Source organism: Cydia pomonella, chromosome 20 (genome assembly GCF_033807575.1).
Source record: "Cydia pomonella isolate Wapato2018A chromosome 20, ilCydPomo1, whole genome shotgun sequence".
Classification (NCBI taxonomy): domain Eukaryota; kingdom Metazoa; phylum Arthropoda; class Insecta; order Lepidoptera; family Tortricidae; genus Cydia; species Cydia pomonella.
Genome location: NC_084722.1, coordinates 10,819,063 through 10,846,274, shown reverse-complemented (window position 1 = coordinate 10,846,274; position 27,212 = coordinate 10,819,063).

The window sequence follows — 27,212 nt, the reverse complement described above, 5'->3', positions numbered from 1 at the left end:
GCATGATTCTACACCTGTGGTTGTATTACCCCAATTAATGCCTGATGCTTGGGGTTAGGAAAATAACATAATACCCCTGGACACACGGTAGTTTTAGCAAGTAGTAGTAGTAGTAGAGGAGACATGGAGAAAGTTGGACTAGCTAGTTTACTTGGATCAAGGTGGTCAAACAGGACACATCGTAAAGGATTGATTAGATCAGAGTACTAGTAGTATAGTACAGTCACATCTGAAAACATCGACACGATCGAAGTGCCAAAAATATGTATACACGACTTTATGGCCCATATATTAGGTACTTTGTCCTTATTGATATTTTCAGACGTGACCGTACTAATTAGAGTTGAGTAACCACACGAGGAGAATTACCATAACAATAAAACTAGGAATCACATTACATAAAGTCAATGAAAGCTTGTAAGCTGTAATTGATACAGACAATTTCGATGATGCGATGCACTTAATCTTTGGTAACAATATTTCTAATAGAATCTTACTCCGCGGATCTCTAATTGTATACTAGCCCACTGACTACCTCTAATCAAATATGACCTTTACGTCTTCATGATAGAGGCTACTTTATTTGCATTTCTTAGCATGAATAATTCGCACTCACAGTTAACGAGCTTATAACTCCGGTCGCCCATTATAAATTGCGCTTTAAGTTTAATGGGAAAGGGTTTATATTAGCCTATAAAGGAGTCGCTTTTTGGGTCTTTGTGTAATGTGTAAATGTGTTTGGTGACCTGGGCGGGCTGGGTTCAGATAAACACGCAGCATTGACTGCCTAAGTGTACGCTTATTAAATGCGTAATGACAGGCCGACGAAAGTCATTTTGAATTAAGTAATTACTCCGGACCTTACTTTAGAGCTGCACAAATTACATTGGTACATAGGAAATATGTAATGGAGTTTGTTTAGTCGCAGTTTTCTCTACAATGTATCTATGTATATAACTAAACTGAGCTCAGTAGAGCTAAGATGATCGGCTCTTTATCGTTTGTCCCCATGCCTGTCACGTTCTAACAAGTATGTAAGTGCGAAAGTGACGGGCATAGTACCAAGTGATAAAAATGAGCCATGCTGCCACCGCAGGGTGCGTAAACACGGTACCAATTGTTAACGCTCCGTAGCGAACGCAACTGTCTCTGTCGCACTAATATGGAAGAGTGATACGAACGATTGGCATCTTGTCTACGCACCCGGGTAAAATACCAATTACTCTTAGTAAAATGATTTGTACATCAGTCTGTAAACTCTAATCGTAGTATTCTTAACATATTGATTGATATAAATGCTTATTTATTTCTAAGAGCAACGTTAGCCGACCGGTACGGCGAGGACAGTCTAAACCCGACATCGTAGGTTCATAGATTGTACCAATGAATGCTCAAAATAAATAAACGTGCACTTTACTGACTTGATAATAGAGGCTTTGTTAAGATATTTGTGAACACCTTGGGTGTTCCGATATATCTGATGGCGACTGTACCTATTCGTCAGTAGAAGGTCAGACGGCAAGTACTTTCGTTTAAAATACTGTCTCTACCCATTCTTGGGATTAGGGTGCCGGGCAAGCCCCTATCCTAAAGGATGCTAACGGATGTGAATTATTTTAGATGATTTTACAGACTACCGTATGGGAAGTAAGCATTTATGCAAATGAAAAGTGAAGAAGACATTAAAAGTCCAATATAACTGGACACGCCTTGTTTGGTAGCTTTCTGTACAAAACAGTCCACCAATTTTTGCGGGGCCGGGGCACGTCAGTCCATACAATATATATGACCATTAGCCCAGGTTTTCGATATAGGGGTAAGCTCTTAAAGGCGACTCCAGTTGTTAAATCCTCCAAACCAATATATTTGTGCCGATCATGTATTTAAAGCAATAATTGATCACTTTTACATTTATCTCTCTCTTTAAATCAGAAGATCGGAACCTCCACCGTGCCAACATTATTTATTGCGTTGAATGTTCTTTCGATTCCACAATTAATGCATTAGTCTTCCTTAATCATTCAAACTTATAAGTATAGGCTGTGAGACATTGCTTATACTTAAATCGGTAATGACATTGACTTTTTTACGAGCTTTTTATTTGGAGGCATTCATTTAAATTTAATTAAGTATCTCATTTTTTGCAAGTTGACATATGTGAAGGTAGTACCGGGACCAGGTCGAAAGCTCCTTAAATACTCGCTATGTCCTCATGCAAGGTCTACTAAGAATTATCTAAGAAAGGTCGATGAGCTCTTTTGTCGCTTTAAACTCTTGCGTTTGTACTTTGTACGCATACTCCTCTTACAGAAGGTCGGTCGAGGCGAAGGAGCGAATCCCTTCTTTTCTGACTGTATCTGAGCGACGTACGTATTCAAATAAGAGTTTTTGCCCTATGGGGTTATTCCCTGCAATAAATCTTATATGCTTTAGTGCCCTACACATTGACCAGGCCGATAGAGATACCTACATTTACAAGAGCTGACACCGATTATCTATAAATTATACTAAATCTCTAAATGCAATTCAATAACCTATATACACTCATCTCAGGACACAAGTCCTCCTTTCATTTTTAAGTTGACCTCTTACTTCGCAACCACTGCGTAAGCGTAGATCAGAGTCATTCTGGTCAAAATTATTGATAACCATGAACAAGAGCCCTGTAATAAGCATCCAATAACGGCAATGATGGATAAAAACTTAAAAAGTGATCATTGTAGACCAATGTCCACATAAGGTGCATGATGTTCATTATTTCATGGAGCCAGTGCCATTCAGAGCAAACGCGTACCTTTCACGCTTCACTCTTTTAAGAAGGCGATCAACATTCCAGCGTTTTTTTTACCGCCAGTTCAGTTACTGTTTACAAAGATTAACTACCGTATTACCCCAGAAAGATCTGTTACGCTCTGGTCCTTTATTACGTATAGTTCTTTCGAATAGCAGTGTTTCGTTATAATAGACACCGGCATAGTCGAGCATAAAGTGTTTTATGCATAAACTGGCTGGCCAGCGGATGACATATACTACCTTGTTTAAGTTTAGCCAGACCACACGCATTTGGGACTCCATTCGACTATATTAATTAACAGTCTTGTTACTATTTACTCTTTTGACTGTGCAGTAAATCATAATCATGAAAAAATATTGCACCAAATTGCAGTCGCGCGCTATAATAATCAAATCCGAATCTCGGTATAGCTGCAAGGTTGCTCGTGCGTCGTGCCCAAGTATCTAATCTTAATCAATTATCAAATCTAAATCATTTTTATCTTAACCATTGATTAACGCATATAACATAGGTAATATATCAATCCCCCAATCTTAATGAAAGGATTTAGGATTATTTAGGAAGTTTAATCAAAGTAGCTTATACCATTAAGACCAGTCAGACTTGCGTAATGATTTCTTCGTTATTGTATAAGTAATACATTTTTTTTTAATAGGTACTTCCCTAGGTTTCAATTGAAAAAAGGATGTCATTTCAATGCATTTATTTAATATAATTGGGGTAGGTAATTCTGTAACATATATATAAATACCATGTATATAAAACACACGACACAAAGTTACTTACACCTACCTACTGTTACAGGCACAATAAGAGTTAACGGTGAGTGTATCCGCAGGCATTGCTTTATTTAAAAGATATAACATTTCAGAATTCGGTAAACGAGTTTGTTGGATAACCCCACTATACCCTCCGAGTTTGTCAGAACGTCACTCACACAATTATAGAATGAATTATAGAAAATTATTGGGCAAACTAAACCACTACAATTCGTATTCATTGTTACTAGTGACTCGTCCTCGTCCTTAGCGGCACACCTCTTCTTCCATTCGAACTGGCATCATACCTGTTTGTATTATGATGTATACCAATAAAACACCTTTACACTCGTAAATCAATGCTATAGACGGTATAGAGGTCCGACCCGTTATGCATTAAGTGGAGGATATAACTGGAAGACAAAATGATAAGTACTTATTAGTAGATAGGCTCAGTCCGCATCAATAGCAGCAGATGAAACAACAGTATCTGCCACAACCTCTTATACTTTTCCAAATAGATATAAATCGCTGTAGTTCTTGTTTAGAATTATTTTTTACAGTGTAAGTAATTATTCTATATATTGAAACATATCTAATTTTTTATTAAGCTGTTAGAGAATGTTTAAAACCATATACTTACAAATTTTGCGCGTACTTCTGAAGCTGACCACTGTTTTAACAATAATTCATTCAAAAAACTATTGCTGACATCTTCAAAACTGCTGCCATTATTGTTATTACAAATTTCTAAAAGGCTCAACAATAAAAATTGCTGTGACATACGGACAGACGGATGGACATGACGACACTATAAGGGTTCCGTTTTAGCCATTTTTGACTACGCGACCCTAAAAATCTGTTTTTGTAGTACGAATACATTTTTAAACCGTGACGTAACATAATAAAAAATCATTTTGCAATAATAGAATAGGTAGAATGTGTGATTATGTTATATGCAAAATAGGGCTTCAAAAGCAAGGTCGCACTCATCCAATGCCACGTCAAATAAAAGAAGCGTTGGACATACATATTTTGTACTGTCCTATTGGTTGTATGACATTGACTATAAAACTTTAAAAAACCTTTGACCACTGTCCAAATTCAGATGTGGGACGTGCCTACTGAAATGTATGTGATGGATCGTATAAGGGATATGTAGTTATACTATAACTTAGATAAAGGCACCATTATGTATTCCCATTATCATAAGCAAAAGCGTCGTACGAAATATAATTCGCTCATCTTATCTACACTCTACAGGCAAACCAAGCAGTGTTTAATCCAACGAACGGTATTCGAATTTCACCCATCTGATCTCAATTTGATATATTTTGTCATCACTAGAGACTGCAACCGTGCACTCTTTCCTGCAAGTGCTTTGAATCTGAGATCAAATTGAGATCGATCCAAGTCTTTTAATTCGTATGCCGGACCTAGAGATATGATTCGCGGTCACATGGTAAGGGTCGACATACCCTTTTGTCATTGGACTTAGCAACAACCGCCTACACAGCCAGGGCCATTCCAACGCCAAGCGCAGGCGAGACGAACGCTTTAAACGTTTAACTATTTAAATTCCCACCAGTCTATATACGTCCATGGAAATTGGCATTGAATTCCTTCCCAAATGTAAGCAGGCAACGAAGAACACTACGTTTTTCTTCTTCGACGAGCAACGAGTAGGTATATAAAATTAAAATTATATATACGTATGATTTGATCATAATATTAGTGCCTACGACAATTTTTGGGATTAGTTGCCAAGCGGCTTCCATGAGCCGTGGCAAAATACCAGGACAACGCGAGGAAGATGATGTACGTAGGATCTGAGGGCTCCGCGAACCACGTTCGACGTGTTGCCTCTCTGTCCCACTTGTAAATTCATACGTAAGTGTGATATCCCAAGCAACACGTCGAACGTGGTTCGCGGTATCTCTTAGGTATAAGCGGGCGGCTTCAGTTCAGACAAACCACGACCACCGGTTCCGACGTTGTAGGCTTTGGATGTATTTTTGGGATTTCTAAAGGTCCATCAGGTCCAAAGGTCATCCACACAGCTGGGTTTCTGAGTGTTCGACTCACCTGGATCGACAAGGCAATGGAAATCCACACGGTGTAAAAGTTGCACCGGGAGTGCCTGCGAACTTGGCCTTGATATACAGCCTGTGTTACTTGCGCAAGCACCGCGAGTGGAGCTCTCTGGCACCAACGTAAGATGATCTCGACAACATAAACATGCAGGGGTTTTGGTGAGGTAATGTTTTACACTAGCCAATAATAGGTAAAAACTGTACCAATAGAAACTACTTTACCATTTCTAAGCACATTCGGAGCTTACTACCTATTTTTCATAGTTTGGTAACAATTATACAATAAACAAAGTTACAAATACACGAAACCATTCCCGTAAGTATCTAAAACCCCGGGTATACTCACACAGCTATTTTCTACAAAAAAGTTAATTAGGTTATTATACGAATGAGTCCTTCATGAACATATACTGTATCAGGAGAGTAAGCAGTTTTACTTTTAACATAGAATTCTGCAGCGATGAAGCTACATATATTTCTTCACCGTCGTTATTATCGTCAAATCGCGTTATACTGTCGAATACATTTAGCAATTGGGAAACTTTATTCCAATGACAGTGGGCTTTATTTTTACCTTGGTCGTCAATTTCCACATAGTGGTCTATTTTATATCCCATATACCAAAATGACAATTTGACTATCCAGTCCACAATTTGCCCAATACAAGTGTCAATTTAATACAAAAGCAATTCACGTCATCTGGAATAAAAGTGAAATAAAACAGAGTTTAGGGTCAATCGCAAGTCAGTCTGCAATACCTAAATAAAAAATCTGCATAGTCGGAGAATGCACTTATACTGGTTGAACCCGAGCCTTCGACTGGTTTGTGCTTGGTTAATGATTGTAATAAGGCCGCTATGCTACCAACTATACGTTTGAGAAATGCAAACCGCCGGCTTAACGAGAGCAGTTTTAACAAATGACCGAAGAATTAAAGAAACCCGTTTAGCGAGAAAAAGGTACTGAATGATATATTAGCGTTGTAATTGGTGCCTTAAATTTCGAACCAGAAATGTCGGATAAAATTTCAGCTACTTCGGTGTAGTCAAGTAAAAATATGCGAACTTAGAAAAGTATCAAAATATCACTCATATCGTATAATTTGGTTGGTAAAATGTTCAGGACGTGTCCTAGTGCACATTGTCGACGTAGTTTTGGTATTAAGATATAAACCTAACTACACTTTTAGGATAATTGCGTGTTAAGAGAGATTCTACTTATTATTACTATAAGTACTTTGTATGAATCGTATTCACGCTTATCTTTTGTATAGTTGTTGTCATGTCATCAACGATGACGCGCAGATTTGTCAAATCTAACCTTTAATACCATGACATTACTAGTCAAAGCACGCGTCTTCGTGAATGACACAATCTATACACCCTGTATTGCCATTTTGAGCACATCGAAAGATATAAAATACACATTTAATGCAGCCAGTGATATCGATATCAAATTGATTTTAGGTACTTTGTCACGTGGCTCTAGACCTGCTTAGCAGCAATACCGTCTTAATAGGTACCACCTTATTCTGCACAGTCCTTGGCCGCGAGATTTGCTTAGAGAGAAATTGGCTTGCAATCGTAAATATCTACCTAACCTGACGTCAAATCAAATTGCTTTATTAGTCCGGGTCTAGGTAATAAAACAAATAAGTAAAGTTTAATGTCACACATTAGATGGAGGTCACAAGGTAAAATTTTGCACAAGCTAAATCAGCATTATAACTATAATCATAACGTCGTTAAACCAGCGATTCAAACTTCAAATAAGGATTTTTCTTGAACAAACCTAATAACTTGCTAAAAATATTAATGATTTCATGATGCAAATATCGCAGCATCTTAACATAATTTATATCGTAGTACTAAACTTGTAATAAAAAGAAGTAGTGCGTAATGACTCCATAGTTTATTAAGAACATTCATGGAATTCATTATACCTTAAATAAAAATGCCTGAGGATCAATTAGTGGCATAATACCTAATTGGTTTTAGAATTTCATCCCATTTACGCTTTTAGGAATCATGAGGCGTTTCCTAATGATTAACAAGTACGAATATTTAATTGGAAAATCTTACTTATTCTGTAACGTACCACTGTTTTAATATTCCGTACTTTACTTCCATTTCAAATGTAATATCGTTTATTTTACATATACCAAAAGTAAAAAACAACCAAAGCGCTTCCACGGTGTAAATGCAAAATTACAAATTATACATTATACAAATTATATGTTGGTGCGACAATTCTGATGCAATAGCGTTTCTTCCAACTTTCGCGACCTTAGATTCAACCTTTGGTTTTGATAAACGCATTTTTAGGGTTGCGTACCCAAAGGGTCAAACGGGACCCTATTACTGAGACTCCGCTGTCCGTTCATCCGTCTGTCAACAGGCTGTATCTCATGAACTGTGATATTTAGCCAGTTGAAATTTCTACAGATTATGTATTTCTGTTGCCGCTATAGCAACAAATACTAAAAACAGAATAAAATAAATATTTCTTTCCAATCTCGAGGTTCTCATCCAATCACCCAAGTTAAGCAACGTCGGGCAGGGTCAGTACTTGGATGGGCGACCGTTTTTGTAGGCACGGAACCCTTCCTGTGCGAGTCCGACTCGCACTTGGCTGATTTTTTATTACAATTATAATCCCTTAAATCAAAACCAAACACCGAAGGCAGTGAGTGACTCCTCAGCGTTCAATAATTGTACCTAATGATTCCAGTTAAGAAAAAACCTTCCAAGAGCATGTCGGACCATGCTCAGTGTAGGGTTCCGTAGTTACCCTTCCGTCACAAAAGGTCTACGTATGTGACGTATATATGTATATTTTAAGGGGAAAGGGGACGGCCGCTTCTCCATACAAACGTAGTCCTTATTTTCCTCTCTGGATATTGATATTATCGATTTTTTTTAGATAAGTTGATGTATATTACCAATAGCTATGCCCCTACGTTTTACATTTTTAGATTTTTTGATTACTGTAAAAATTAGGAGTTACAGTCTTCATACAAATTTTAAAATGCTCCTAACTCTTATAATAACTAAAAATTGAAAAAAAAAATCAATAGCTATGTGGTTAATATACAACAAATTGAGTCAAAATATTTTCAATAATGTTAACATTTAGAGTGGAAAATGAGGACTACGTCTGTATGAAAAGGCGATTTTGCGCGGGACCTCCACTTTCGTCTTAAGAAAAGAAGACTTTTTGCAATTACTCAAAAACGGCTTTACCGATCATGTTCGCTATAATTTTCATTTAATGTCTGTATCAAGCTTTACTTTCACGATTTTTTCATATTTTTGGACCCATGGTTCAAAAGTTAGAGGGGCGGGGCACGCATTTTTTTCTTTCGGAGCGATTATTTAAGAAAATATTTACTTTATCAAAAAATGTTCATGAAAACCCGTACCCGTTTTGAAAGACCAATCCAACGACATCCTACACTATAGGGTTACATAAAAAAATATATATCATCCCCACTTTACGTGTGAGAAAGGAACCCCAAAACAATATTTTTCTAGTTTATTTTACCACTTTTTCGGCATGATTGATGTGTACACTTATCCATGCCGTATTGCAGCTTTCTAGCACTAACGATCACGGAGCAAAGCCTCGGACGGGCAGACGGACATGGTAACTTTATAGATTCCTAGTTGACTACGATCAAAGACTAAAGTAAGTATGACTACGATACCCTAAAAGATGGTAAAAAGGGGTAAAAGATTTTATTTGACGTTGTCAAAACAATCAAAGAAAAAGTCAAGAAAAAGCGGCCAAGTGCGAGTCGGACTCGCCCATGAAGGGTTCCGTACCATTTATGACGTATTAAAAAAACTACTTACTAGATCTGGTTCAAACCAATTTTCGTTGGAAGTTTGCATGGTAATGTATATCATATATTTTTTTTAGATTTTTCATTCCGTTATTTTAGAAGTTACAGGGGGGGGGGGGGACACACTTTTTTTCACTTTGGAAGTGTCTCTCGCGCAAACTATTCAGTTTAGAAAAAAATGATATTAGAAACCTAAATATCATTTTTGAAGACCTATCCTTAGATACCCCATACGTATGGGTTTGATGAAAAAAAATTTTTTTTTTAATTTTTATGTCGTATTAAAAAAAAACTACTTACTAGATCTCGTTCGAACCAATTTTCGGTGGAAGTTTGCATGGCAATGTATATCATATATTTTTTTTAGATTTTTCATTCTGTTATTTTAGAAGTTACGGGGGGGGTGGGGGGGACACACTTTTTACCACTTTGGAAGTGTCTCTCGCGCAAACTATTCACTTTAGAAAAAAAAAATATTAGAAACCTCAATATCATTTTTAAAGACCTATCCATAGATACCCCACACGTATGGGTTTGATGAAAAAAGATTTTTTGAGTTTCAGTTCTAAGTATGGGGAACCCCCAAAATTTATTGTTTTTTTTTCTATTTTTGTGTAAACATCATAATGCGGTTCATAGAATACATCTACTTACCAAGTTTGAACAGTATAGCTTTTATAGTTTCGGAAAAAAGTGGCTGTGACAGAATCGGACAGACAGACGGACATGACGAATCTATAAGGGTTCCGTTTTTGCCATTTGGCTACGGAACCCTAAAAAAAGGAACAAAGTATCTACAAAATTTCAAATTAGAGGTAGGTGACAAAATAACAAAGTTCACACTAAAGGTACGAAGTAGGTATAGAGGACTCAATGGGAAAGAATGCTGGGGGCGCGCAGTGTGACCCGGCGCCCTTGCGGCCGGTCACGTCGCGCCCACTACTGCGTAACCTGCGCGTGGAATACGTATAGCTGGAAACCCTTTTTTTTTTAGTCAACCTTATTTCACTTCACTGAAGTGCAACTCGCTGCATACGACAAAAAAGTACGCTTTACGGCAAATGATGATGATGGGTTTTTTTTGCAGAATTATTCCAAAAGGCTCACAGATTGATTTTATGTTATTGCGAATAGATATGTCTTTTGGGTTTTTTAGTTTTACCTAATTACTACCAAAATGACAAATTTAATATGCAATGACTACTAGTAATTTGCTAACCGCGAAAAAACTTGTTTAAAGTTAATATTCAATTAGTAATAGCTTAGTTTAACCTCCCAGGCCCAGCCATACAAACGAAAAATCCAGGTACAGGGAATAGAGTTGATTTTATATTGTTTGAAAATTGAACGAAACAAAACAAATGCAACTCTGTCCCAATTGAGTATGATTTGAATTTCTATGAACTGAATTAGTACTATAAGTAGGATCTTGGGCCTTAGGAGGTTAAATGTAGTAACGAGTATGGGCACTGTGCTCTAGCTGTCATAGTATAAGTACATTATGTATTTTTGGGTATTGCACTAACGACTTGTTTTGCCATGAACTTTAAGTACAAATAAAATATTGAAATTAACTTGAAATTTCAAGGTTCTAACAGAAATACTTAAGACGTTTGTATGACAAGATTAAGTGTAACGCGCGTGGGTAACATTAATTTCTCAGTAACTAAGTCCCACCTTTAAAAGTGCTGTGAATATTTAATATTGGACGAATACCAAATTGAGTCTTACTCAATCCACACTGCCTGCTACAGAAAGTTGGAAAATGCTGATAGATTGCTTGGTAATCTATATCTATAACTGTTTTTTAAAGAATGATTTTTGGTGACCGTTACAATGTGATATGTTAACGCTTGCCCTTATAACATATGTAATATAAAACTTGAAATCTATTTCTATAAAACCGATGTGTTAAAAATAGTGGGGCAAACTCAGTGGGCAACCTGTCGAATAAATTGTCGTAAATGTGGACACACTGGACAAAAGCACCAATTTTTTTCAGGTACTTGTTAGGTCTATAGCATTAAGTTTTTGATAGGAACCAACTCCTCCGTCGGCCATATTTAATTTTACGGCGGCCATTTTGAATTATCACATCACAAACTTGGTGTCAAAATATTCGAGGGGATGAAACAACGCGTCAAAATTATCCAGCGTCCTATAGTACTTTCCAACTACAGTCCAAGTGTTGTTATAAGGGCTTGTTTACACATAGACATTGAATGACATTGGCATTGATTGGTGAGTTGTCACTAAACGCAAGTAGCAAATGTATGAACTCGCACTAAACACTAATCAATGTGTAAATGGGCCCTAATATAAAGACATATCTCTTTTTGTTAAGATGAAAGTGGAGGACCCGTGCGAAATCGTCTTTTCATCCAAACGTACTCCTCATTTTCCTCCCTGGATATTAACATTATTAAAAATATTTTGACACAATTTGTTGTATTTCAACCACAGCTATACCCCTACGTTTATTTTTTTTTTTTCGAATATTTAATTATTATAAGAGTTTACATTTATTTTAAATGCTCCTGCATTAAAAAAAATGTATGAAATCTGTTTTTCGCTCCTAATTTTTACAATAATCATAAAATCGAAAAAAGTCAAACGTAGGGGCATAGCTAAGGTTAATGTGTATCAAATTATGCAAAAATATTTTCCATAATGTCAATATCCATTTGAATTTGAGAGTATGGTAGATAATTTTGGTGCTGACAGTATTACAGGTGTTATGCACGATGGAGCAATTATAGAACCTTGTCATTTTGAACTTCTTATTGCTAATAGCAATTCGGTTTTAAGTTCACTATATCTACAAATAAAAAGGCAACATCAACTTTATTGCATTAACCCGACCTACTAACAAAGTGCAAATGAAGACTGGTTCACCGAGAACTTTAGTAAGGTCGAAATGAAATGGAAGGTAAAAGCCATATAAAAGTGATCTAGATAGTAATGTCATGAGCTCACGAGTCAAACCAGGTCGCGTGACCTATTGGGATTAGAAGTAGAGTACAGTCGCCATCAGATATATCGGAGCGACCAAGGTGCTCTCAAATATCTGAACACGCCTCTATTGCCAAGGCGTTAGAGTGCGTGTTCAGATATTTTTGAGCATCTCGACCGTCCCGATATATCTGATGGCGACTGTACGAACAGCAAACCCCGTTATCAATGTTGCAATTCATTGAAAATCAGGCTTGGTAAAAATGCTTACCGTAGGGATCCCTAACTTCACCGTTGGTTCACCTACGCCCAAGTCAAATCACTACAATACTTTATAAAACAATGTCCTCCGCCGCGTGTGTCTATCTGTATGTCTGTATGTTCGCGAGAAACTCAAAACAAAACTACTGAACGGATTCTCATGCGGCTGTCACCTATCAATAAAGTAATTCTTGAAGAAGGCTTAATAATAATTTGTTAAGATTTCGTGTAACCCGTGCGAAACTGGAGCGGGACGCACTAGTATTAAAATAATAATTTTACCAAGAAATACATATGCATTGAATTCACTATAAAAAGCACTGCGTAAAAATAGTTCAAAAATAAATAAAAAAACTTCTAAAAGAACCTTTTTTGCCACCAGTCCCCAGTTTCGCCTTTATTACAATTTTTTTATTGTGAAAATTACACAAAGTTATTCCAAATCTTAATTGTCAATACGCCCATGAATCTCACAATTTAGGCGGAATTATGATTTGAATGCTAGTTAAGGCGAAATTATGTACTAAAGACGAATTTAGGGTACGTATTTTAGCTAACCCTGATGAATTGTAACATCGATAAGGGGGTTTAACGATCAGTTGCGCTTGACCTGCATTGTGATACCAAATAACACCTATTTTGTTTCATATCAATGCCCCACAGAGTGTCAAGTCAACGAACCATGCTAAACGAAAGTATAAGTAGTTACATTTTTTAATTATTTGAAATTCATACTCATTAATTCATTAATTACTTTGATCAATTAATACGCATACACAAATACCTTAGTAGTTAACAGATTTTGAAATCTAATTGCAGATCTAAATCTATCGGGGTATAAGTAGCTCCGTTTAGTCGCTCGCGCATAGGGAAATGTGCGAAGTCGCATACGACGTCGTGTTTCACTTACTTTTTACATACATTTCCTTAGGTTCCCCAATTTTGACAGTCTAGCCTAGCAACCAATCTAGTCCCTCGCACGAGCACCCAAAATCAATGCAGATAGAAATCGATCGGGGTTAGAAGTCGCTCCGTTTAGTCGCCCGCGCGTGTCACGGAACGGAAGCACTGATAGGGAAATGCACGAGGTCGCATACCGACGTCGTGTTTTATTTACTTTTTTTCTACGTTTAAACGGCGATAGGTATATTTGTTAATAAAAAGTGTAAAACACGATAGTAACTTTATTGATATAATTTATTACTAGTTAAACTGTTCTTAAAGATTCTGTGATTGTTTTATGACCTTTTAATGCAAAGTCAAGGTCAAAGATATCATTAATCAATTTCCATCCTCACCACTTAGATGGTTGGCAGTCCTCAACTGTGCGTTTCTCCAGGAACTTTCTGCCTCGCACAGCTAAACTGTGGAATGAACTGTCGCCTGCGGTATTTCCGGACCGATACGACCTTCAAACCTTCAAAAAAAGAGCGTACTCCCATCTTAAAGGCCGGCAACGCACTTACAACCCCTCTGGTGTTGCAGGTGTCCATGGGCGGCGGTAATCACTTACCATCAGGTGATCCGTCTGCTCGTTTGCCTCCTCTACCATAAAAAAAATACAAGCATGCTCGTATATCAATGTACGGCTTTTTAATGTACGTAATATTTATTTATTATTTATTTAAACTTTATTGCACACATAAAGAAAAATGTACAAATGGCGAACTTAATGCCAAAAGGCATTCTCTACCAAATATTCGCTACTTATTATTTCAAAAGCTTTTAACAAGCAAGTTTAAGAGTTTTTAACGAATTAGGAAGAACACCAAGCTGATAGATAATCCAATTCCTGAAATACTAAAATCCTTATACAAATATGATGTCAAGTCTCGAATAGGTACACAAAAACGTATTAAAATTTAATATAGTTTTCGCAGAATGTAAGACCATGTAATAAACATGCATAGCTTCACACCACAGTAAGCCGAGTAGCCTGTAAATTAGTATTATTTGAGTAGCTATTACACGTTCGTGGTGTGGGATAATGCCGCGCCACCGCAACGCTATTGGGGCGTGAAAATTGCTTCTTCTGTCCGCTGTGTAAGGTCGCGACGACTCATTAGGTTGGCAAATAAAGACATAGCATACTCACATCACTATTCATAGTAGTAAAATTACACATAGAAGTTTACCCAGATAGAGACCCAAGTATGCTTTTTACTTTATTAATGTTATTATAAATATATTTTTGACTTTGAAGATCATTCCGAAACTATCAAATCAAAGCATTTGTTGTAAAACTTGTAAAATAATCGTTCGAAGCGCGTTGATGTCGTCTTTATGTCGCACGTGAATTGAAAATGTACCATATTTTTATTTATTTATTTTAAACTTTATTGCACATATAAAGGTACAAATGGCGGACTTAATGTCTCGTGGGCGGCATTCTCTACCAGTCAACTATAGGGCCAAACAGAGAAATGTCAAGGTGTGTACAGTAAGAACCGAACCATCCATACATACATCCATTTTTCTATATATATTATTTTATTTCTATTTTTATTTTATCCGTACATCCATATTCTACCGTGTCGTAACCTTTTTAATCAAACCAAGTACTTAGGTACCTACTTTACTACCAAGTATCAACTTTTCAAAATTGCTTAATAGGCATTTAAATTTTAATAATTATTAATTTACTCTAGTACCTTCTCTGAACTAGACCTATTAAATATCGTATATTAAAAAAAACCGGCCAAGTGAGTGTGTCGGAACACGATGCATATTAGAGGGATTCGTACGATACAAGTAGTCATACAAGCAAAAGGAAGTATCTTCGCGGCAGGTACGTCATTTTAATAAAAAGATAATTTTTTTTTAAACTCGTTAATAGCTTACTACGTCGGTGGCAAGCAAGCCGTACGGCCCGGCTGATGGTAAGCAGTCTCCGTAACCTATGTGAATACGCCTACAACTCCGGAGGAGTTACATGCGCGTTGCCGACCCTACCACTCTGCCCGGTTCAAAATTAAGTTAGAGGGAGAGGCCACATTATTTTGGACCTTTGGCAATGATTTTCAAAAGTATTCGCTAGATCCATAAACGCTCTTTGCCACCTTAATATTATTTTTATAGGCCTATCTCAGTGTGTTACTAGTATATGTCGCGGGTTTTTTTTTACTGATATTTTTTCACTTTAAGTTACACATATGCAGTGACCCACCCACTATCAGTATATTTTGTACATTTTTCCTTTTTTTTCATTTGCTCCAAATTTACGAGTAAAATAGCTGTAACGTACGGACAGCTACACATGAAGAAACTATAATAAGTTCTGTATTTGCCATTATGGCTACGAAACTCTAAAAACAATTTGGCTAAACATTATTTATTTTTGAAGTTATAGACCAAGTTGAAGTCAAAGCAAAGCAAACCATTGGTTTCATTAAAGCAGAGTCCCTGAGACATGAGCCTATTAATTAGTTAATAAGTTTTGTTTAAGCTTTAGTAAAACGACATATAGGAGTGTCATTATAAATAAGCGTCATATTTTAATAGAGATCTTATATTTATGATTAGGATTCGAATTTACACTTGACATCAAAAAAATGTCTAAATTATATCATTTAATAATCATTCGCGCATTCATTTCGCTCGGACTCTTGTCCGTACATGTATTAGCGCGAGTGAGACACACGGGTATCATTTTTAAGTCAAATATAAGTTTGAACTGTCCTCAATGTCATTACAAACGCCAAGCAGAGTTAAGAGGAAATAATAGCTTTTTGAATCTAACGAAATAACGGTACTTTTTTTATGAAATTCCATTTCGGGAGAAAACGTTTTCCACTAACTAAATCTTGACAAACCACTTTGATTTTGATGTCGATCGCTTCAGCGTAATATATTCTAAGTTTATAAGTCTCACTTAAAAAAAAAAAAAATTGAAAAGAAGAACCTATAAACCTAGTTTTTCATTGTGTCAATAATATACTAAAAAATCATGGAGTATGGAACATATTTAGAAGTGGAAAAACATTGTATGAACGATCAAGTGGTATATTTCCCTCTTAATAGCTTGTCCGACTAGTAAAACATGGTAGAACGTTAATTATTTACCACCTACTATAACACATCTTGAAAGTTGAACCTACCAAAAGCAGTTACTCGTATTTGTCAAATTGTCACCGAAAAAGCCGATAACCTCCAAGGTTCGAGAGGCATGTGACAGCTAACAAATGACGTTCCAATTTAAAATCAATTATTTTAATGAAAATCACTCCTTGTTGTGTCCTCGATACAACGTGTTTATTGCGATGAAGATAAAATTACTTTAAATTGGTATTCAAAAACAAAATGTACAAATGTTAATCTTTTTTTACATAGATTAGATTTATTTCAGACCCAGATTTCGTTGAGTTATATGAATTAAGGTTTTTTTTTTTAAAGTATACTAATTTACGAATATATTTATTTTATCAATACCACTTCAATTACATTAATGCTTTATTAATATCAAGGGTGCAGTACTCTCGTCAAACTGAAATTTTAATGTAATGTTTTAACGAACCTTACTATTGCCCAAAGTTTTAAAACGATTCCTTACTTCTAATTTATTTTTAGTTTCAAAAAAAAAGAAAATTATAAATAAATAGTTTACTCCATATAAGTTTTCATAGATACGAAGATGGGTAGAATACTCTTTATTGGCACACCTCAGTAAAAGATACAGCTTAAAGAAAAACAATTGATTAGCGATAGAGGCAGACAACAGGCCGTCTTATGGCTAAAGAGCGATCTCTTCCAGACAATCTTTGGGTAGCAGAAACAAAAACAATTAATCAAAAAAGTAGGTGTTGCAAGAAAAAAAATGTTATGAAGCTATCTATAAGAAAATAAAAATAGACATACGTAAACATACATAAGACACAAACCAAAATATACCAACATATATTAACAGCAACAGACTAACAGTAACAACCCCACAGTAAAAAATAACTATTTATTCTTATTTCCCTCTTCAGAGTTTTGGGTATCATAATTATGTCCACTTTCCTGTATTTACACCATAGTCACCAAATTACAACTTGGCACTCCAGCGAAATAGGCCAGTATACAACAGTTTTCTTTCTTCTTTAGTGCAGTTATCCAAATGAGTCTGTTTTATAATTGAAAATTACCCGAATTAAAATAACAAAATGAATGAGGCAGTTGTCGTATAAAGGTTGTGTCGGCCGTCCGCGCGGCGAGGGGCAGGTGATACAGGCAAACGTAATTCCTGGACCGGTACCCTAGTCAACGAAGTCGTACGTTTAGCAAAAACACATAATACCTTTACAGTACATATGGTGCTACTTTGCCGCACTAGTGCGTAAATTAGCACATTATGTGACTATGTCGAAAATTTTACCAGAAAATTTAAACATTACCAGGTACATAGGTGTTTATACGATAAGTGGTAAGTTTTATGTTTAGCCAGAGTGTGTTGTTTTATGTTTAAAGAGTTATATGTACTGTAAAACGTTGTACGATACATGTCCGAATAGGTAATTCGCATCTCATGTCGATTTAAAACACTCTCTTCGGTCGTGTTTTAATGTATCGCCATTTACGTTACGTATTTCCGATTTTTCGCACTTGTATCGTAAATAGATAACTATTTTTATCTCCTAAGGGCCTAACCAAGATGACAATCGTTGATGGAAAACGGCAATCTAAACTTAAATTATGTACTTAAAAGAGTATAATTTTACCAACACCCGAATTAAAATAAATACTATTTATATGTTAATTATTTATACCTATATTAATTAATATTTCTTTATTTCATTTTATTGAAAGAAATAGTTCTCCAGAATATATTACTTAATATTGTGAAGAATATTCTACTAAACTGGATTAAACTGGTACTGGTTACAAAGTTTCGCACAGTCTTAGATGAAACAATGACAATTTAATACATTTATAACCTAAACAAATTGGCAGGAAACTTAACAATGTAAACGCCTTTTTCAGTAGAGTATGCCGATACCTTGAGGTGTTGATGGCACAGCATTGTAACTGTCACATGGAAATTGTCAACGCGAGAATAAAAACGAAATTAAAACTATTTAAGATCCGCGCAAATGTAATCATTAGCATACAATGTTTATCCGCGCGTTTAAAGTAGCGCCGAATATTTTATTCAAATTGACATTTATCCTTACCGAGTGCTTATAAAGCATACTTGATACATACTTGTTTTAAGTCACACGAAGCTAGCCGCCGTCATACAATGGAATTTACGCTCTCATTTTAAAACGACAACATGATACCCTACCCCCTTGTTTTGCCAACAAACTTTTTATCGAAAATCTTTTCATCGACAACGATTCATCTAAATTTTAGTTCTAGTAACATAGTTTGGTGTTATTTTGTTTCATCTAATATTTATTCAAAGTTTTCTTACTTCTTAGAAATACTATTAAACGAATATTAGGTACTTGATCGCTGAATCGTTTCAGAGTATTTTAAATGGCAGGACTACTAAACATTGTAATTCATTTGTTCAATATATAAATATAATACATGTTTATATGTCGAACTACACGTTTATATTTCAAAGTAGGTTTGGGTTCGAACTGCGACCCCACACAGAAACGAACAGCTTTCAAAGAAGGTATTGTATTACAAGGAAGCTATATTGAATGACTGAATGGTCATGTTAAATTTCATTAAGCTACTTTCTGCCTCGCACAGCTAAACTGTGGAATTTCCCGACCGATACGACCTTCAAGAAAAGAGCGTATGAGGCAACGCACTTACAAACCCTCTGGTGTCCATGGGCTCGTTTATCTCATAAAAAAAGCTAGGAAATTAGAAAAGAACAAAAGATATGTGCCGCGCTTTTCGGCGGCTGGTTAGTGTGACTCTTAAGCCGTTTACCGAGTTCTCACTATCAGGTCACAACTGTACAAGTGTACATGGACAGTTAGAGCTGTCCAGCGCTGTTATTGTAGTGTAAAGTATGGGCCAGGGTACGTAGCCAACGTGCCAATTAACACTCCGTAGCGAACGAAACGCAACTGTCACTGTCGCACTAAAATGGAAGAGTGATAGAGAGAGATGACTGCGCTACGCGCTGCGCTGCGCTACGGAGCATTGACGATTGGCACGTTGGCTAAGCACCCAGGAGCCCGATTCAGATTTAACAACTTGTTACGGCTTTGACCTTGAAGATCGCTCACGCTGATTGGTGCATGCCAAATGAAGTGAGTCGTGCGTGAGATGCACGCCAATCTCCCAGACGATAGTCAAGGTCGAGTCAAAACCAGTTCATAGCCGTAACAAGTTGTTGAATCAGAATCGTGCTCCAGGTGATTTGTGTTTTGACCTTACACCATAACATGAAGTGGCCAATTGGGTACTTTTACACTAGCTGAATACATAAGGAATGTTTGTAAACGAGTGTTACTATGATATACCCAGGTACCTGACATCAATAAATAAATAAATATTACAGGGACATTATTATCCAAATTGACTTAGTCCAACAGTACGCTCAATAAGGCTTGTGTTGTGGGTACTTAGACAACGATATATATAACATATTTATAAATACTTAAATACATAGAAAACATCCGTGACTCAGGAACAAATATCCGTGCTCATCACACAAATAAATGCCCTTACCAGGATTAGAACCCGGGACCATCGGCTTCATAGGCAAGGTCACTACCCACTAGCCCAGACAGGTCGTCAATAAATAAAAAATGCTATTTCGGTTGATTAGAGCTGGCCGCAGACGCAAGGAGTTTTTACCCGGTTTCCGTACGGAATGACATGTGTGAACGGGACTTCTCTTTACACATGCATAGCACTGTCTCGCTTGCTCGTGTCATTCCGTACGGAAAATTCGGTGCGTGTGCGGCCAGGGTAAGTAGATCTGAAAGCTTTGTCCTATTAGTGATTTCGGGGTTGGTGTCAAAGTAATAAATCTTTTAATGTCACCAACATCCAAAGTTAGAATAGGAATGTACTAAATAATAATCGAACAGCTAAATGATGTGTGGCCCACCCAAGGCTTCTGAACAAATTTACAAAAAAAAAAACACTTTGGTAGAGTTGAATGATCACTAAGTATGAAGTATTATTAATGGATGAAACCAAATAAATGCGTGTACTTATATGCATTTAACGCTTAAAAAAGCGAAGAGCTTGTACTGCACGAATGCCCAGTATTAAGATACAAATCATATCCACCGAAGTATGACTCAGTCCTCGATGGGTATGCCTTGTCAGAACATGCACAATCACTATAAGCCCATTTTCGGCGGAGCAGTAAGTTATGTTACTGAGCTATGTTTGTATATCTTGATCATACATATGTAAATTTATGGGAAGATATTAAATAAGTAATAATAAAAAGATAAATATTTTGTAGGCCAATTACAGTGGTGAAGACCATAAATGTCACGTTCGAGCTCTTGCCGAGTTTATTTAGGCACCAACTTACCCGAAATAATTAATAACAGGTTTCTTAATTTGAATGTATTCCGCAAAGTTATTTATATAGAAAAAATGGTGAACACGTCAAGTACGTCGTGTCTTGTAAATTATTTTCGATTTTACACGCGTATTTTTAATTACTAAGCGCGATATGTGTCTGTAAACCCCTAAATTTTCATAGTGACAATACAAATTTAATATTTATTTTGCTTCGGGGAAACAAACCTCTACCACTTTATTATTTATATTTACCCATAAAAATCTATGCTACAAAATAAAACGAATTTTCACAAACGTAAATTTTGACCGCAAATAATGCGATAGCTTCAGCCTATAAACAACACTTTTAGTTAAAAATCCATCAATCAACAGCCTTATGTGTGCTATAAAGTCAGTGCTGCAGATCGCGGGAAGTCTCACCCAATCCATGCTACTCTTGTCCAAACGTGGTTATCATTCCAACAGCCTTTGTTAAAAAATGAAAATGCCATGTAGATAACTTAATTTTTTAACATTAGAAACCACAGAAGTTTATTTACTTCTTTTTATCAAGAACCGTTTTCTTAGGTATTTCTGCGAGGTTCTTACTAACCAAAAAAAAAACAGAGTAATAGTCCGCATCGAACTTGAATTTGGCATCATTGCGTAGTTCCGATGATATTGCATTATTTGTAGCACGTTAGGACTTTGTTGCTCGATATTTTGGCTACAGTCGTGACCCATCACGAGGTCAATTTCTAAACAAACACTTCGTTGTGTAATGGAATTGACAAAAGCTAAAAGTATAAATACTTAATAAGATAATTGTAGCCCTAATGTATCCTATTCGCATAATACAAGAGAAAACTTAATATATAATTATTTAATGTGTTGATTTATATCAAAATTTCCTAAGTACACGAAATACGCGGCATTCCCTTATGCTTTTTGTATATGCACTTTGCACCGACACAATTAAACAGCATAAAAATACCAGGGTCATTATCAGTGCGTTTAGGCTTCCTAACTATTTTTTTCTGGTCTTATGTAGTTATGACGAGTAATTCGGATATTTTTGATTGTCTCTCTGGTGGTGGTCCTTGACTCAATTAACCAGAAATATCATTAAAATTTCTCAACACTTCGACAGAAATGTATCCAAATAAATAATTTAGGGCGGTTGTAACGCCCAAGCGTTATCAACGACTCATACTCTTAATAATACAGTAACTTTATACATAAGCGTTTGCGTCAAATCCGGTAGCTCTGATTTTTTGCAAGCTTGTTTATGATGTTAGCCTTATCAATAATTCAAGTTTGTGACCTCGAGCGCCGAACGCAACCTTGTCAAAAATTGGGAAAACCGCGAAAATTTCGTGTTTTTTTAGATTTGGGCGATTATAACCCTAAAGGACTTGTTAGGGTTCCGTAGCCAAATGGCAAAAAACGGAACCCTTATAGATTCGTCATGTCCGTCTGTCTGTCCGATTCTGTCACAGCCACTTTTTCCGAAACTATAACAGCTGTACTGTTCAAACTTGGTAAGTAGATGTATTCTATGAACCGCATTATGATGTTTACACAAAAATAGAAAAAAAAAACAATAAATTTTGGGGGTTCCCATACTTAGAACTGAAACTCAAAAAATATTTTTTCATCAAACTCATATGTGTGGGGTAACTATGGATAGGTCTTCAAAAATGATATTGAGGTTTCTAATATCATTTTTTTCTAAACTGAATAGTTTGTGCGAGAGACACTTCCAAAGTGAAAAAATGTGTGTCCCCCCCCCCCCCCGTAACTTCTAAAATAACTGAATGAAAAATCTAAAAAAAATATATGATATACATTACGATGCAAACTTCCACTGAAAATTGGTTTGAACGAGATCTAGTAAGTAGTTTATTTAATAAGTCATAAAATAAAAATATTTTTTTTTTCATCAAACCCATACGTATGGTATGGACAGGTCTTCAAAAATGATATTTAGGTTTCTAATATCATTTTTTTCTAAACTGAATAGTTTGCGCGAGAGACACTTCCAAAGTGGTAAAATGTTGAACGAGATCTAGTAAGTAGTTTTTTTTAATACGTCATAAATGGTACGGAACCCTTCATGGGCGAGTCCGACTCGCACTTGGCCGCTTTTTTTTTATATTATCTTCTCAGGTCGTTGAAAGGTTTTATGTCGGAAACTATTAAATCTACAGAGACAATTCTGGTCTCGTACTGTAGCAAATTTAGTCTACTTTAAAAACGTCTCGAGATGGTAACATCAAAAACTAGCCCTTTAGGGTTATAATAGGCCAAATCTAAAAAAATAATCGCGTTTTTTAGGTTTTCTGTTGAAAACCTAAAAAACTTGCGTTCGGCGCTCGAGGTCACAAACTTGGATTATTCATTGAGTCAAACACCATAAACAAGTCTGCAAAAAATCAGAACTACCGGATTTGACGCAAACGAACCCCATTACAAAAGTCGACAAAGTAAGCTAAAAGTGCTCACTCCTTAATACTTACCTACTTAATAATAATAAGTTGTATGGGAGGTATCGTAAAATGAATTAAGTAAAATCGAAGATTGAATGAAAGAACTATCTTACATTAATTAAATTGACAACTACAATTTAGCAGTACAAATATGTTTATATATTTACCGATGTCATCGAGACTTGCTTTACATAAAAACGTGTGAAACATATCGCAATGGTGTTATCTAATGACAACCTGACACTCGTTAGGCTAAACGCAAGCAACACAATCAATTAGCGATCTCGATGTGCGTGTTGGAGCGGTGCTCGTTGCCAAACCGGGTCGTCTTATCAAGTGCTATATCGTGAACAATAATTGATTATTGCATTTCGGCGTTTTTTAAGACGAGCCAAGCGCAATAGAAGTGGGTTTTAAGAACTTCATAAGGCCACCTATAGGTTTAAAACGAGCGTATTTCCTATGAACAATATAAGCTGATGATTCGGGGTATCTCTATTTTACTACGGCTTTCATCAATTACATCAATACTTTTTAAGTAGTACAAAGCTTAAGCTTAAATGGTACCTTTCTGTTGTTACTGGTAACAGGTTAAATACCGGCATTTAAGATGGTCGCTGTCTTCGGTTCCTTTTGTCTATACCGCAGGACTCCCCCACAACACATAATAACCTTAAATGGCATTCGAAAACTCATTTCATTGTTCACCGTATTCTCGCGATTTAAATTCCAAGTTCGAAACAGTTTTCCAATGTCACTAACGGTGGTTATATATGCACAGTCCCTAATTTAAGTGGCAGTAAATAAAACAGTGTCATGACAGTTTTACTGCGATCTTTGACAGTAATTGGTGTATTTTCTCAGGTAATTGGATGGTAATAGCTATCTATCTCCACCGCCAGTCGGTAGGTCAGTACGCCATTATCAAAGTTATACGAATATGATAGTTGGATCAAACACATTTTAGAAAAAGGTTCTGTTGATAACACAATAAAAGTTAACGACTATGGTACATATACTTATATCCCGTTTTTCTTATTTAAGTCTCAAATATTGAAAAAAAATATCGCCAATCAGTGTGCAGTATAAAAATTTGCTTACTATTCCATTAACTTTGCGATATCTACGGGAAAGACGCGAACGAGTTAAGCATACTATAAAATGTGTAATATGACCCGGTTGCATTTTTATTGTCTATTGTGTTATGTAGCACTTTCGCACAGAATTACAAGAAAGTGACGGCTACTATTTAGCCGATATCACGAAACTGGAGCGCCATTTGAACTTTAAAAACCAAGGTGATTTGTTACATTGATCTGGTAGTACTCTTTGTGCATCTCGCCCGAATATCAAATCCAGATGGCCTAGGCAAGATGCCAATCGTTTGCACCTTAGCTCTCTCTCTCTCGATCACTATTCCATATTAGTGCAACAGAGAGACATTAGCCTTTCGTTCGCTACGGCACAAACTATTGGCATCTTAGCAAGGTACCCTGATAAGATTCAAAGATCGAATATCGCCGCTGTGTATGTAAAATTATGCAAAAGAATCATTATCAGTAGCGTGACTGCGAGTTACAATGTTCATAGGTATTAAATATGTCAGATTTATATGTCTTAGAGAAACTTACAACATTGTGGTTATGAGACGGAATGATATGAGAGAGAATTAAAAGCGATAAGAGAACACGCGCGCCGTAGCTGAATTATGAACTTACGTGAGCCCAAATTTTGATTAGTTTAAGAAAGGTAGGTTAATAATTTGTTTTTTTTTATATATATATTCCATAATGATTAAAAATTTATTCAATTTCAATTCAATTCAATTATTTATTTGCATCGAATCTAGGGAGATCCATATAATGTTAGTACTGTACAACGAATCTTAAAATTAATTGGGGTTAGTGACATAGAATTCACAAATAATTTGATACACACATGGCACATTAAAACAACACGAAAAGTAGTGTAATAAATAATAAAATAAAATAAATAAAATTGTATACCGTTTTATTAGGCAGATGTCCCATAGCCCAGTATTTAGTTCATCACTTTCACCCAATAGCCCAGTTCATTTTAGATTTCATCAACTCTCAAATAGTCCTTACACCCTGGTGGGTGCTGCCTCTGCGTGCGTCCCATGACACGGGCAAGGGCAACATCCGCTCGGTGTACCCCTTACATTTCATTAAAGTGTAAAAAGGGCCTCTACTAATTGACTTCGGCAAAGGTCCAAAATACCATTATTCGGTCATAACCATAGGAAAGACATACAAATAAATAAATATTGGGGACAATCTTACACAAATCGACCTAGTCCCAAACTAATCAAAGCTTCGGTCATGTCTGAAAATACTGATACGAAAAAAGTGTCAAAAATATGTATACACGATTTTATGGTCCATATGTTAAGGTAGTGTATACATATTTTTGGCACATTTTTCATATAGATATTTTCAGATGTGGCTGTACTATGGGCACTAGGCGACGATATACATGCGTATATAGATAAATACATACTTATATACATAGAAAACACCCATGACTCAGGAACAAATATCTGTGTTCATCCTATCCTGCATTTATTTGTGTGATGAACACAGATATTTGTTCCTGAGTTATGGGCGTTTTATAATATGTATTTAAGTATTTATATTGTATTATATATATCATTATCTGAGTACCCACAACACAAGCCTTCATGAGCTTGCCGTAAGACTTTGTCAATTTGTGTAAGAATGACCCTATAATATTTATTTATATTTATTTATTTTTATGGCATTCGTGATTTTGACCGTTGCACCGATTATACAGTCAGCTGCAGAGAAAGGTGACCCCTGATACAATCAGTCTATCCAGGAGGGTCACCTCTCTCTAAGTATAGGTAATACGGCTAGAAACATCATAAAAAACAAACCTCTGATTTGAATGTCTACTGGTACACTCAGTATCAAAAGTAACGGATCAAACTACGCGTCAAAAGTATACTACCATTCTATAATAGCATAACAAAAATATATAAATAAATATGGTAAAACAATTAAACTGTGACATATTATTTAGAACCGTAACTGTAGAAATATACCTCCTCAATTAAGAAAATAATTTAGGATGGCAGATACTTCTGTAGCGTTGTTTCATCCGCTGCAATTGATGCAGACTGTACTATTCACTTTATTTGATAGACTCGTGGCAAAATATTTATCAAATGATTGATAGATTACATCTCATTGACCAAACTGGATTAAGAACTTAATCTGATAGTAATCGTAAGCCTTCTAGGAAATAATCATTAATCACGTTTAATCGATTCTTAGTTGATCGAATTGAGATTATAAACACTAAATTACGTATAGATTTAGTTCATTGTTTACAAACAGATATAATTAAACCAGTATTGTAGGGTCATTATACTTTTTACTGCAGTTTTTTTTTTGTCCCCAGAAGCAAGTATTTGATTTTTATATTTGTAAATTATGTTTTTTTTATAAATTGTTTATCAATGTATAACACCTTATACCGCACTAAAGATACCTTGGAACCAAAGAAAAAACATGTAATCTATTTTTGTTTTTTTTTTATAAGTAACAAAGTTGACGTTATAAGTAAAAG